The 16,017-nt window shown below is 37.0% G+C and overlaps 1 protein-coding gene across 1 annotated transcript in view; it reads left to right on the top strand.

Annotated features, from left to right (window-relative positions):
• The window catches only part of LOC109479493 (protein REDUCED WALL ACETYLATION 2-like), an 88,658-nt gene that overhangs the window by 7,533 nt on the left and 65,108 nt on the right, over positions 1 to 16,017 (top strand). The window contains exon 2 of the mRNA XM_019781459.1: positions 10,295 to 10,392. The gene's annotated coding sequence lies outside the window, so the exon portion shown is untranslated. The remainder of the gene's footprint in view (positions 1 to 10,294; positions 10,393 to 16,017) is intronic.

Raw genomic sequence — 16,017 nt, 5'->3', positions numbered from 1 at the left:
TGAAAATAGTAAGAAATTGGACGCCCTACTTTTTGGTAGGACACCCTAAAGATGCCCTATTTTTTCCACTCCCAACCCCACACATGCCTCCCTTCAGCCTTACTATAAATACAAAAAAGATGGTTTACTGAAGGAAAAAAACTCAAATTCCTCAAATTGCAGGAAGTTGTGTTTGAGGGCATTATGAATGTCAAAAAAGCCCCCCTAAAAAGGTCACACACTGTGCGTCTTTGCTGCGACAGCGTACAATAAAAATATGGACACCCAACAAAAAAATCCTAGCTAAAAGCCTGATTTGAAGAGATGCAAGTTGAAGTAAACCTATTCACTAGCAGGCCAATTATGAAGTCTTGGAAAACGTTGAGTCCATTTTTTAAATTACAGGGTACAAACGTGACGCCCCCCTCCCCCATGCCGAGAAAACATTTTCCGCAACAAAGTAACCTCAAAACCAGTCATTTAGGAATATTAGCGCCTTTCACTCGGCTTTTCCAAACCTGTTATTATGGTCTTTCTTGTCGGGCTTGCTCCATGTGAACATTTGTTTTGTGAAATATGTTAAGTCATGTCGCGCCATGTTTCTAAACTAATTTCATCTGAACAAAATAATTTATTGCTTTCTTACTGTCCTGAAAAAAATCTTATTAAATACTGAATGTATGGATGTAATATATTATAGGTATTTCGATTATTTGGTGATGCTCGATTTTGATTTTTTAGCACATCTGTAAGGCTTACATCTTTTAAGACTAGATGATATGACCTATATTTTTGGCCTATAAAATTTAAGCAATTTTATAGGAAAAGAAAAGGGCAAATTCATGAAACTTTTTCTACTTTTTTTTCTCATTCTATGTGAGTTTGCAGTATTGTCCAAGGTTGGCCATAGTGGTGGTCAGTTTGGTCATGGGTCTATCACGATTTTTTCTGGTCCGCCACTGGACATCAGCAGACCTGTCCATCACCCCGGCCGTCCCACCGTGCGGCTTTTTTTACCGTGGATAATCTGGTTACACGAGTGGAACAGGCCGCCCACCGTGAATGGAGCGTTGTGCAGCTGGTAGGCCTGAATGAGAGTGTTTGGAGAGCGGAGTTGTTTAAGCTCCGAATCTGAGCTTCAGAAGTAGGGTTTTTCAGGGCTCAAAATACTAGGTGCACCCAAAATTGGAGTTTTGCACCTAATTTTTTTCTGTGGGTGCACTGGTCTCTAAGTAACAAAAAAATTATAAAATCTTTGTTGAAGTACTTGTTTGAGATTTTGAAAGTTATCTTTCATTTTAGATTCAAGCTTAGAAGAGGAGCAGTAAGACCTGCAATTAGGTTTTGTTTTATATGGTGCACCCCCCAAAAAATTTTGTGCACCTAATTTTTTAGGTTGGGTGCACCAGTGCACCTATTCCCAAAAATGAATTTCGAGCCCTGTTGTTAGACTGCCTTAGTGCAGGGTTATGGGCAGTGTTTGTGCTCAGCAAATGGACCGAATTATGTTTTAATACTAAGATTTAGTGAACGATTACAACACGTATGATTGTGTGTACCATTCTTACATCATTTCACCACCACGCTAGTTTTTAACACAGGCCATAAATTCGAAGACAGGGAGACAGAGAGAGAAAGAGAGAGAGAGAGAGAGAAACACATTTTGTGGCGGCAGAAAACTTTCAACCACCTGTTGGAATTTTATAATGTATTTTGATCTCTTAGGAAATCAACATACTTTTTATGTATCGAGTAGAACTAATGTACACTTATAGCATTTGGTAGTATTTCAACCATTGCTTTGTTCTAGGATCCTGAATTTTGGTTTTACATCAACGAACATTGTAACTGTCTTGAATTCTGTCTTCAGAGAACTAATTATTATTCTATTCAATATTCTTCTCACAGTATAAACAGATATAAGAGTGGAGGAGTTCAGTCGTTAACTTTTCTTTCATTTTCTGCTACACAAAGAGAAAATTGATCTAGTTTTGTCAGAACCGTTTTCACGACTGACCTCAGATTTCCTACTTGGTATCAAATCCCAATTTTTATGCATCGTCAATAAAGCCGGTAGACAGTTTCCACGTTTCATGGCCCCATTTCTCATTTTCTCCATTTCTTCCTCTTTCTTTTCATTATAACAAAGTAGGAAAACCAACGCTTGGAATGAAAAGGCTTGCCATCTGTACCGAAGGCCCCCTTACACAGGGTCAAACGAACGTTTTTTTCATCCGTGCTGCCTCTGTAACGATCCAATGAGCAGGCAGCGACCGTAACTCCCCCCGCTGTGTCCGCCGTTTTGTTTGCGCTGACCCCCGCTTGTCCGCTTTGAATGGAACATTTGCAACTCCGTAGAAAATTATGGTTCTCAGGCTCTTAAACAAGAACTTAACAGGGTTCCACAGGGCTTCTTCTCGCCCCATCTGTCCACATAACTTAGTAAACAGAGCGGTTGGCTGTGCAACATTTTCTCGTACTCCAGACAGCAGCAAAAAGGTATGATACACATTTTTATAGCTTCTACCAAGAAGGTTTATACATATTCTTGCTTCTACTAGGCTTCCCATTTTGGCAGACAAAGTAATAAAAATTGGTCAAATTTATAAATACTAGACTGAATAGTATGTCTAAGAGTTAGTCTAGGGGGTACAGGGCTATACATGTAGGTTGCCCTATATTGTATAGCAGTAGAGGCTACTTTTTAAAATGAATTGCTCAGTGTAAGGCAAGTAACCACTTCTAGGTATGGAAAGTTTGGATTACTGGAACAGCGACTATTCTCCCTATAGTCAGAAACATTGATGCGCAAGCCAGGCTCGACTCACTGAAAGGGAAGAATAACTGACCCAAAAAAGCACTAGTCTTTTCTGGTATGTCAGACATAAAGAAAAAGGATACGTTTGTCTTTCTGAAACAGACTGTGCTAAAATTATTGCTACCAATAGTCTGACTTTGCAATTGCTTAGGTTAGAGTTGTAAAGGCCACACCCATTAGAATTATAATAGAATTAAATGGGACAATGATCTTTGTTGTATATCCATGCCCAAAAAAGCTGCATGCAGTACTATATGTTATAAAATAACTAAAAAAAGAAAATGAAAAGCAAATGCACAGTTTCCTCCTATTTTTTAGAGCATGTATTATTACTACTGATATTAGGACTTGGTTGTAGAAGCATATTATAGAGGGATGGAAAACCATTATAATTACATTTTGTATCATATATCCCACTCCCACTCACTTTCTCGTTTATCGTATTTTATTACTTATTTATTTATTTATGTTATGTATCCCCTACATGTATATGCATATACATATACATCCTGTATTTTTAAAGATAGAATCAAGGATACCACAGTTTCTGTCAATATTTTGACTTGTTTGGGAGTCAAACCCTATTCTTTGATCTGGAAATTGTGGAATGAAACATGTAACATAGATTTACGGTCGTGTTATATATACACCTTTGACGTTACGTATTGATCCAGGTAATCTGACAGTCAGTTTCTATAGCAGCATTTTGTACACATTTTTGTAATGTTTTCATCGCAACAGATTGGGACAACAGGATTTACAATGTATGTTATAATATTTTTCATCATAAATCAAAACTTTCCATAAGATAAACTCTGATAATCTATGTGATACATCAAAAAGGTTTTGCCTCTAGGATTATAATAATTCTTATGCGGTATTTTGAAAGATGTATGATAAAATACCTTTCTTCGAGGCATAGTTTTATCCCCAATACTCTACAAGAAATCTTTTCCTAAGCTTTGATATAGGAAATTTTCTGTCTTGAAAGTCCTTGCTTCTGGGGCAGATTTTCTATGACGAATCTTGGACAATTTTCTATCAAGTTCCAGTGAGCTTCAAAGGGTTTCAGTTACAGTAAGTACAGGGAAAGCTTATTGTAAATGATGGCTGCCTTGTGGCTGTGTCTTTGGGTGAACTTCTCAGTGATTTGTAGTTTTTGATGTTCGTTTTGTAAATGGCTGCTGTCAGAGTCAAAGATTTTTAAGTTTCTTATAGGGCTATTCCATGTCAACCTAATGGGAGGGGGGCAGGGATATTTAAGTTGACAAAGTACACATAAGTTAAAGAATGGGGTTCAAAAATCATTGCTGACCACCCCTTTAAATCTTTGAATAGAACAATCCATCTAGATATTTCAGAATTAATAGTTTATACCAAGTTTCAGGCCCCAAGTTTTCAAAACTACTACTATTCATCTTTCAATATGAAGTATGTAATGTATATCAAAATTAAAAGATTAAAGCTAGTTGCCATATTGAAAATCTATTGAATGTGTAGATAAGAAATTACTCCCAATCATAATCCTTATGTAATCCATCTTAAACCTCATAATGGAAGGGATAATCCCACATCATTTTAATCACCTGAAGGTAATGTCATCTACTCATTAGGGACTTTATTGAGTGTAAGTGAATTTGAATGTAGTGAATTTGAGAGTTGTGAATTTGAGTGTAGTGAATTTGAGAGTTGTGAATTTGAGTGTAGTGAATTTGAGTGTAGTGAATTTGAGAGTTGTGAATTTGAGTGTAGTGAATTTGAGTTTAGTGAATTTGAGAGTTGTGAATTTGCGTGTAGTGAATTTGACTGTAGTGAATTTGAGTGTAGTGAATTTGAAGTGGTGGAGGTATAGTGTATGACTGCAGACAGAGGTTATGTGTAGTATTCACCAGTAGTCTAGACAAAGTAACAACAACAACCACTTAACATTCAAAAGCAAAGAATATGTAAAGCATACTTAGACATACATTTGTATGTTGAGTTAGAATGTCTTTCCATCATTTGACGGAATTTTGCTGCTCGTGACTGACAAAAATTTTGCCCAATCCATTATCTTTGACAAAAATCATTGTGTAAAGACATGGAAAGAGATGTTGTTAAACTAAGCTTACAATAGTGTACTAGCTAAATTTGCCCATCCAAATGCAGGAAATAGCTTTTCAGAGGGTCAAAATTTAGGATGGCTAGAACGCTGGTCAGTTACTTTAGACAGCAAAGAGATGCTTCTTTTCTTTTCTCCTACCTCAACACCTGTCTTACTTTTTCCACACCTTTCTTACTTTTCCCGTAAGAACAGGTATGTCTTTGCATGGCTGCCTTAACTCCCTAAGGAATGAGGATCTTCTAAGATCTTCCATCAGATCTGGAAGACGACAGGTGTTTTTCTTGCACCTGCCGTTTTATGCCTCTTTTGTAGCTCTGAGAAAACTGTTTTTGCTAATGTTTTAATGATGATGATGAATAAATACGTTCTGTTACCTCTGTAGATGCAGGCTTTGTATTATAGCCCCAAATGCTATGATATAAGTTATGAAGTCAATACAAAAGGCTGGGTTAATGTTTAAACAATGAATTTTGAACTTTTAATCAAACCACTGTATTGATAGATGATTGAAAATTGCAACAACTAGGAAGAAAAGGAGTTTCGTCAACTGTTGGGGGAAAAATATTAGCCGTTTTTTAGTTGATTCAGAACCATTTTTTTTTTGAAATCAGAAAAAAATGCCAAAAAAAGAGGCCAATCCAAGAACCAACAAATTAAATTGGTGTGGCCTAGTAAGAAATGGCAAGAACTGTAAGTAAGGTGCCCTCTGGCAGTTAACCTGGTGTAAAACCAGATGAAACATGGAGATGAGGTGTCAACTTACGTCTTGCAGCATCTGTATCATGCGTCACGACTGACCTCAATGGACCCCCCTAATTACACCCCAATTACCAGCCTGGATGAACTCATTATGATAGGTTGATCTTTCTTGACTACGTCTTTGCTAACCTTTGAAAAGGTCGTTATCTGTCCTTTTTGCAAGCAAATTACAGACTTCATTGAGTTGAAATTGCACTCAAACTATGCGGTTAACCATTTGACTGTATTGAAATTCAGGTTAATTACATACACATGTATTGGTACCAGCAATACATCATACTTATTATATGTCTGCAAGAATAATCACTGTGAAAGTAAGGAATTATAAAGTGTCTTCTTTGATCGTGGATTCATTCAGCCTCTGTGCCTTTGTTTATGCAGTCATGTTTTGATATTTTCTAAAGTTAAACTGCAAAAAATGGAAGCATGTGTGTGTGTATATACTGTAAATCATAATTTTTTTGTGGTACTTTTATTTTCACGGTTTTCGTGGTCACTTCTGTACAGCAAACTTACCGTTACCTTGAACAAAAAAAAAGTTGCTTTCTTTTTCTTGCACCTGCCGCCACCGCAAACGTATAGTTCCACAAACATGTCCATTTTTCTCAGGCCACGAACTTTTGCTACAGAAAACATAAAGTGTTTTACAGTACAATGTACTGTACATTACTGTTGGTATAACGTTACTTGGCTACTGGTATTGACGTAAGAACTATGACATCAGAACATGAAGTCACATAAACGTCTTGACTCTAAAGATCTTCTGAAAGGTAATTACAGACTCAACAGTTGATAGAATTGTCCAACCGGTCTAGGAGAGGCATTCTCAGGTAATAATTACGTGTCCTTGGGGAGTTGGGCTCACCTGGTCAGACCATTTCTTTGTATTCAAACCTGGTTGGTGTACGTACAATACACATGCAGAATATAGCAACCTGTACTAACAGTGTATTTGCTCTGCTATATGACAGGTAAGGGAAAAGTTGTTGTAGCTGATATTTTGATACTTTTGTGCATGTGTTTGTATAATGCTATATTGTAAGTGTTTTGTCTTTTGATATTATATATGTAAGAAAACTAGAATAGTTTAAGTTGCTGATTGTGCAGTGAAATACAATGTTGGGGAAACAACATGTAGCTGAATGTATTGGTCAGCTGAATTTTGAAGTGGTCAATTGGTAGCACTTCAGCATATAATCACACCTGTAATTCACAGGCAAACAGTGGCGGCTAGCGCATAGGTATCTCATACCAAACAGCTTGTCATGTCTAAAGCTATTCATATCTAACTGCCATTTGAAGCTTAGATATACAATGAATGTATCTGTTGAACATGTAAGCTCCTACTGTATTTCATGACAACAGAGTTCCATACTAGATAAATTTGTGAAAAACAAATTTTTTAACACATCAATTTTTGGGATAATGCGACATGGCAATTTCTTCTTTTTTCTTAGGTTTACATGTACTTTAGGTGCTGGTTTCTACGTCTGAAAAATAGTCATTTTGCTCACATAAAAGAACTTTGCTGAAAAAGCAATTCCCCCACCACTGAAAAGGGATTTGGTATTGGATGTCATCTGCAAATCCTTTATTTAGTTTGTCAGATATAACACTTTAAAAAGATTATCCTTTCGTAATTCCATAACCCACCACCTTGCCGGTTTTCGCCTGTAACCTTAGACCTGGCCACACATAGGAGGAGCCTAACCAGCAGGAGGTGTCTGCCATTGGCACGACCTTCAAACATGAGGAATTGTCCTTGAAGGTCAAATGTCTTGGGAACGTTTTCTCTGGGAATAAAGACTATCCTGATGACCCAATGCACTTCTAAAAGGAAGTATTTATTCTCTGTCACCCTCCGATAATCTTTTTCAATGTTTTTTTTTTCTCTTAAAACCTTAACTGTTGTACTAGGTAATATTGATGGAAAGTATATTTAAAGGTTTGTGGCTGGCTATTTAAGTATCATAATAGTGTATTTTAACTAAAATTTCAAAATATGCAAATAGGTTGTCAATTCCTATATTTTAAGACAAAGACTTGAGAGAATGTAATATTTTGAGAAAAGTAAAACAATTTTTCACTAATGTTAGCACAGTTTTACACTATACTACAGACTGTAGATTTTAAAGATAAAATCAACTCATAAGTTTTAAATGATGTCAACAAGTGTCATAATTTGTTTAAATTATTAAATAATCTCTGGCTTTCAGAGTCGTAGCCGATGAACAGGCTGTGCTTAGAAATGTGATTAAATCAGGCTATAAGATGGTAATAATCATTAAAATCCATGTATATTATGATGTATTCTCTCAATTTTTATGTTAGGCCGCACCAATTTAATTTGTTGCTTCTCAGATTTTTTCAGAAATAATATGAAGCGACAATACAAAAAAAAAAAAGAAACAGGCCAAGGCACCCCATGATCAGATAGCCGGAAATGTTACAATATGAGCCATGAGGTGAACATACCAGGCTGGTTTATAATGAAAACAATAAATTTTGAACTTTTAATTAAACAAAGTTTCACTGTTACATTGAAAAACTTTAACAACGAGGAAGAAAAGGACTTTCTTCAACTGTTGGGGCCAAAATATGTCTTTCATTGAGCATTTTGCAGTTGATTTATAGAACCTACAAATTTTTCTTTTTTTTTGCAAATCAGAAAAAAATGGACAGGGCTAATCCGAGAAACAACAAATTAAATTGGTGTGGCCTTATCCTTTCCAGAAATCAGTGCAGACCTCCTTGCCTGAGGTAACCATTTGTTCCCCGACCCTGTATCTAGCCCTAGTGACAAAGATACATGTCCCGTCCTGCCGCAATGAAGAACGTTTTACTTTCCCATTGATTCAGGGCACAATGGCCTTGACCATGGAGTACCTTATCTGTGAGACCATCCATAAATCACTCGTACAAAGCCAATGTTGCCCGTCATACAAAATTCATGATAAATAGCTATGAATGTCAACTGTGGTTAGAAATGAGATGAATGGTAGGCCGCATCAATTTAATTTCTTGGTTAACGGATCCACCCGCTTCATTTTTTTCTGGTTTGTAAAAAAGAATAAAAATTCAGAATCAACTGCAAAATGCTCATATTTTGATAAATTTTGAAAACAGTCCTTTTCTTCCTAGTTGTTGCAGTTATTCCGTCTTTCAATGCAGTGGTATCATTAAAAGTTCAACATTCATTGTTTGCAATTTTGAACCAGCCTGGTGTGTTGACTTCATGGCTCGTATCGTACCATTTTGGGCCATAGTAGGATGCCTAGGCCTGTTTTTATTTTTATTTATTTTTTTGCACACCTGCTCCATTATTTTTCTAGAAAAATCCGTTAACCAAGAAATTAAATTGGTGTGGCCTTAGAGTGGCTAGAAGGATGTTTTGGCATCCTTTTTTTGGACACAATGCAGCTATATGTCTACAGGGTCCAATATATTTCAGACAAGATGTCAGTATTGCCTCTAAACTTCTAAAGAACATACCTATTTTTTATTACAAATTTGAATGGTTATAATGAGGATATTAGGTTTTATTTTTTCACAACCAGAATTGACAGCTTATGTTTATAATATATGCTTCTAACTATTTTTAGACAATTATGATATTTTCACAGCTTTGCATTGAAATTTGTCTTTCAAAGTGTGGGAAAGAGCACTTCAAAGACTAAGAAATTCTCAAGTTTCCCTGACTCTGTAACAAACTTGAAGGTTGAATTTTGAATTCATCGGATTTAGAATGTTTCATTGATTTTATAATTGAGTTTTTTTTATCAGCGTGAATACATGTGAAATGGAGTGACAAGGGAATTTCATGGTTAAAGGAAAAACTAAATGTGGATGAAACTATTTATTGATCAAGATTTTATTATTGATTTACTTTTACCTTGGCTTGGTTAATGTCATTCGGTCTAGAAGTACTCTTAAATGTTATTATTTAATACTGTTTGCCTTTCATGATTCCTTTCTTCCACCCATCCATCCATCAATCCATCCCTCCTTCCATCCATCCTTCCCTCCATCCATCCATCCATCCATCCATCCATCCATCCATCCATCCATCCTTTTCCTCCATCCATCCATCCATCCATCCATCCATCCATCCATCCTTTTCCTCCATCCATCCTTCCATTCATCCATCCATCCATCCATCCCTCCTTCCCTCCATCTATCCTTCCATCCATCCACCCATCCATCCATCCATCCACCCATCCATCCATCTATCCATCCATCCATCCTTCTTTCCCTTCATCTATCCTTCCATCCATCCATTCATCCAACCATCCATCCATCCTTCCATCTATCCATCCTTCCCTCCATCCAGCCATTCATTCGTCTATATTGCTAGCACTGAATGAACAAATGAATGAATACATGGATGGAAGAATGGAAGATGAATGGATGGATGGATAGAAGGAGGAATAGGACAGTTAAAAAGTGCATCTAAATGCTATGCAGTGTATTAGGCAGTCCCCCCCATCTTGTTCAATGGAATTGCCCTGAATCCAAACCATGTTTTCATGTGTTGTACCAGCAACAAACTTGTACACAATTACAGCTGTAAACACTGAAACATCCTACACCAACATTACAGGTGTGTGACCTTTTTGTTGGCATATTTGTCGCAGGTGTCGGTGCTCAGGTGAGCAGCAGCCACATGCTCCAGGTGCCGTAGGTTCTCCCAGGTGACATCACGTGTACAGCACACCTGTGGTCGTGAGTTAAGGTTAGTCATTTCTGAATCTGCACCTCAAAACTCTCTGTTTAGATTTAAGAAGTAATTTTTCAGTTGTAAATGGCTCACATATATAATGTGTCAAGTGCTTCGATCAAGAGCAGGGTTCTCTCTATATTATAGTTATGGAGATCTTTTTGTATCAATTCAGAACTGTTACAACTAAAAGCCAGAAACTCACACAAGAAAGAAACAAGCTTACTCCACAAGTCAAATTGCAAGATATGAAAATTATGAAAACCTAACATGTGTTTGGTACAATGTAATTTCTGATTCTATAGACCACATTTTAAAGATTGTCCTATACCTCGTACATGTAGAACACAATTCCATGATAAAAATAGACAAGAGAGCAAAGCACACAGACATTGCTTAATGAACCCTATTCACAAATCCAACCTCATACAAAGCTAGATTACCTGTGAAGCTTATTTATTCCCTCGCAAACTCTCCATTCTTCCCAAAATGTCACGATCCGTGATAACTTGATTAACTCAACAATGACTCCTTCAAAACAAGTCAGCTTTGATTGACAGATGTACAGGTGAGATGTCGTCATGTTGCTAGGCAACCAATCCTCCTTGAACCCATCTGTTGTGAGAGATGTCTTCATGGCTGTTGGCTGATATTGACATTAGTGTGCTCTAAGGCCACACTGACTCAATTTTATGAATGACATCCTCTGAAGACCCCCAAACTAGTGCACATGGGTGAATGAAAAAGATTCCAGCCCAAAAAATGCTGCTAATATATATAAACCACAGGAATACAAAGCTGGTGTTGTGAATTTGCAAAAGTACATGTACATAGCGACTTTTACGACAAGCCAGTACATGCTTAGCATCCGGATTTTCGCTACGCAATGCTTGAAAAAATTTTTTTTCGAGCGTTGCGTAGGGAAAATCCGGATGGTACCCAGGCTAGTACATGCTGGCCTTTGTGACATTATGAATCTGCACTGTTCTTGAGTTTTGTGGAGCCTCGGTAGCCTGAGTGTCATCCTCCGTAGTTACCACCGGCTCCCTATTGTCACTAGCTACCATGGACTACAGAGGATGCCACCCAGGCAAGAGCCTCGGAAGATGTGTTATTTTTAAACAGGCGAAAATCAATGTGTGCGCGGATGTCATCCATTAGATTAAATCAGTGTGGCCTAACCTTGCGCGGCCTGTGATATTTATTATTGATTGGTGGCATTTGGAGATAAAGAAATAAAACAGACATCTTCAAAAAGAAGTTATTAGGTGTACTGATAATTAAATTTTTCCAGTGATTCATTTTGAAAGAACTGCTTTTCACTAAAACCAACGCTGTAAATAAGAATCATGAATAAGTTTTGGGCCTCTAAATTTACCAACCTACACTGATATCTACTAGATGACTATAAGCTATAGGTAGTGGTCTTATATAATGCTTTCCCCTACATTTATCTATTTATTGTACATTGTATCTTCAACCAATATTGTATAGCTTACAAATGTGTGGATGTACTAGATTTAATTTAATGTAATTAGCGAGTAGTCTTGTATCATGTAGTCTTGTATACATCTTGACTAAGATTTGCTAAAATCATAATCTGCAGGAATCTTGTCTGATAAAATTTTTTTTGAACATAACCAAACATTCTGAATCTCACTGTCTGCCTCTATAATATGATCTCCTTGTTATGGTTCAAAATGTTATTCTCACAAATATTTTAAATGACACGATTTATTTCTCAGGTGTAACATATACACGACTGTTTGGTCAGTGTGTTGTTCAAACGTGACATCACTAGGATAGGACCTTGGTACATGTGGTCTTGATTTAAACTTCATCATGTCTTTCCTGTGGCTAAAAATTGGTAGGTGTGAACTTTAGCCATGGTTCGTCGCAAAGTCTTTGCATCACACTAGACCCACAGTTCCTGTTTTTACTCTTAAAAAATCAAACACTCAAATTCAGTTCAAAAGTCTTTCCAGACAGAGTGGGTCTTGAAACCTTCCCAAAGTAGTTACCGTAACTCTTTTTATGTTCTGTGTATAGTTTAAAATAATTGTCAAAAGCAAGTCTAGATACAGTGTTTTTCATTCTTACGTTTAGAGTTTGCCCTAAGTAAAACTGAAACAATTTGTTTTTGCTGTGAATCTTGTTTAACATTCCACCACCAGTTATTTTCCTGTTATGCAGATATAAATAGTTTCTGTCTTCTAATTCAGCAGCCCTTTGCCATAATAAACAATTCAATACCGGTAGAACAATTATATATGTGTAAGGCCATGTTGATTTAATTATATGGATGACATCCTGCGGGAGCCCCAAAACTGATGCGCGCGTGCGAATAAAAAAAAAGTTTTGCAAAAAAAAAGTTCTTTTCATTATGAAATCTACGTGGTCATTAGGGTTGAGCAAACGGCACAGAATATGGTTTGGCGAATAATCTAGTCTTCAAGTTCATTTCTTTACAATTTCGTCTTTTTTCGTTTGATTTTGGCATTCTATGACATTGGTATAGTTTTATTAATTTTTTGTAACTTATGGTATGTTTTTGCTCATTTTGCAACTGTTTTGTACGATTTACAGTATGGTTGAAAACTTTTTTTTTTGGAAACGGCCGAAAATTCATGCGCGCGCGGATGTCATCCATATAATCAAATCAACATGGCCTAACCATTTAACCTTCCACATGCTTGGAAGCCATTTGGTACCAGATTTGTATTGGTTATGGGTTCAGGCAGCAGGGAGAAGGTTAAAGAAAACTGCTGTTTTTATGCAATTCTTTTTGCCATTGGAAAGTCAGCAGAAGAAACTTAACACCGAGTTAACAATGTACAGGACAACTCTTTAAGAACCTGTTGGTATGAATGTTGTTTGTGGAAGGCTTAGCTGCGCACACCTGTGACAATGCCGCTGTGTTGACGTGTTTACTCTACTGAGGAGCCAAACAACAAACATTTGAACACCTTCTCTAAGCAGGTACAATTTCATAGGCCACACAAGCCAAGCATCAAGTCTCAAACATGACCATATACATTTTGTAGTAGGGGGTCTGGTACTGAGTATTCTCCCAGAAAATTTTAAAACTCTTATCTGAGACAGTATTTCCTGCTTTTTGAGGGACAAATTTTGTTATATTTTCCGTCTGTTATAGCTTCATTTAGAGCTTGCTATATAGAGGCTGCAGCATATACAAATGTATGTGGACAGCACTTTCTATTTGTGATAGCAAAATTTTGCATTCTGAGAAAAATAGACATGTTTGCAGAATTGATAAATTTTTGCGGTTCTGGCAGGTACAGAAGAAAGAAAGCAAATTGTTTGTTAGCCGCGTATGGAAGTGACCGCGAGAACTGCAAATATAAAATACCACAAAAAATCATGATTTACTGTATTCTCTCTATTTGGCTAAATTTTACTGTCTTTGAGCCTGTTAGTATGGTGGAGGCTATGTTATGATTTTTAGAAAAGAATTAAAAAATGCTTGCCCTGTCCATTTTGTTCTGATTTGCAAAAAAAAATGAAAATTTTATTTGGTTCTAAATTAACTGCAAAATGCTCAATGAAAGACATATTTTGACCCCAACGGTTGAAAAAAGTCCCTTTCTTCCTAGTTCTTAAGTTTTTCAATGTAACAATGTAATTTTGTTTTATCAAAAGTTCAAAATCTATTGTTTTGATTATAAACCAGCCTGGTATGTTCACTTCATGGCTCATTGTAACATTTCCGGCTATCATGGGGTGCCTTGGTCTGTTTTTTTTTTTTCGCCCTGTCGCTCCTGATATTTTCTGAAAAAAAAAAAATCCGAGAAACAACAAATTTAATTGGTGTGGCCTAAGGATACTGTACATAGCATTCCACCAGTTTTAGCTAGGATTTTTTTGTTGGGTGTCCATTTTTTTATTGTACGCAGCAAAGACGCACAGTGTGTGACCTTTTTAGGGGGGCTTTTTTGACATTCATAATTCTCTCAAACACAACTTTCTGCATTTTGAGTTTTTTCCTTCAGTAAACCATCATTTTTGTATGCTGAAAGGAGGCATGTGTGCATGGCAGGGGTTGGAAGTGGAAAAAATAGGGAGTCTTTTGGGTGTCCTACCAAAAAGTAGGGCGTCCAATTTCTTACTATTTTCAGTACAGGGCGTCCAAAAGACACCCTGGACACCCCCTAGCTAAAAGCCTGCATTCCACCCAGCCTTCCTGGTCACCCCTACAGGTAGGAGGTTGAATTCTTCCATCACCTGAGAGCCTGAGGCTTAAGTTCCTAATGCATATTTACCCAAGCTCCCTATGAAAATCTCACCTCTCCGCACGTACGGCTAAGTACCCGTAGACTTAGTTCTCGTCTCGGCTGGTGTTCAATGCTCGCTGTGTGAAAAAGGGACGTACAGCGTTTGGTCAAGACTCCGGTATTGTACGCGGTCGTTGATGCAGGCAAAGTAGACGGTTTGGACGAGGTAATACTGCGTTTGTTCAGGTACAGGCATTGTGGTCGGTTTTACGGAAATGCATATACAATTGCAGTCTTTAAAATTTTTCCTGGAGTACATGTACATTTGTAGTAATGAATTCTTATTTTCGGTATTGTACACGGTCGTTAATGCAGACAAAGTAGACAGTTTGGAGAAGGTAATACTGCATTTGTTCAGGTACAGGCATTGTGGAGAGTTTTAGGGAAATGCATTATTGCCGTCTTTCAAATTTTTCCAATCCTAGAGTACATGTAGTAATGAATTCTTATTTTCGGTATTGTACGCGGTCGTTGATGCAGACAAAGTAGACGGTTTGGACGAGGTGATACAGCGTTTGTTCAGGTACAGGTATTGTGGTGAGTTTTAGGGACATGCATATACAATTGCAGTCTTTAGAATTTTTCCTGGAGTAGTAATATAAGTAATGGATTCTTATTTCATGATATAACAGTCTTTAAAAGTTTTTCTGGAGTAGTAATGAATTCTTATTTTATGATATTACGTTTTGTATGTTTTGTTGTCATGTATTTCAACATCCTCTATCTTATAGGCCAATTCATTGTTCTAGCCAGTGTTTGTCTTTTTGTCATTTGACAGAATTTTTTTGCTCATAACAGACAAAATTTTGCCCATTCCATCATCTTTGAAGATATGGATTCGAATTAATGGAAAGAGACGTCATTAAATCAAACTTAGTTTAACTGTGAATTTGCTCCTCCGGGAAATTTTGAAAAATGAACCTTCAGAAATGGAATTTTCTGCGTTTTTTAGAGGATTTCAAAGAAAAAAATCAGACATAACTTTTTTCAATGACAAAGTGAGCCATTTTCCTACGATTCCAGCCTTGCTGGTGACACAAATCAGTCCATCTTTTAAACAAAAATCTTGGACCTTTAGATAAAAAGTGGACCAAAAAGTGGTCCTTTGAGCCTTGTGGGGGGGTTCNCCCGAATCCCCCCCCCCTCCCCCGGCTACGGGCATGCATACCCTGGAACCCCCTAGGATAATATTGAGTGCCTTCAGCAACGAACATAATACTATCTCAAACAAAATTGAGATGACAGAAAAAGAATTTCAGGCTCTCTAGAACAAAGGACCAATTATAAAATTATGGGTCACTCAAATCCAGTTCTGGCACTCAGGTAGCTCAACAATTGCCATATACTG

The sequence above is a fragment of the Branchiostoma belcheri genome, unplaced genomic scaffold (genome assembly GCF_001625305.1).
Source record: "Branchiostoma belcheri isolate BF01 breed outbred unplaced genomic scaffold, Haploidv18h27 scaffold49, whole genome shotgun sequence".
Lineage (NCBI taxonomy): Eukaryota > Metazoa > Chordata > Leptocardii > Amphioxiformes > Branchiostomatidae > Branchiostoma > Branchiostoma belcheri.
Note: the sequence above shows the minus strand (reverse complement) of the source record. Positions and strands in the feature narration are given on the sequence as shown.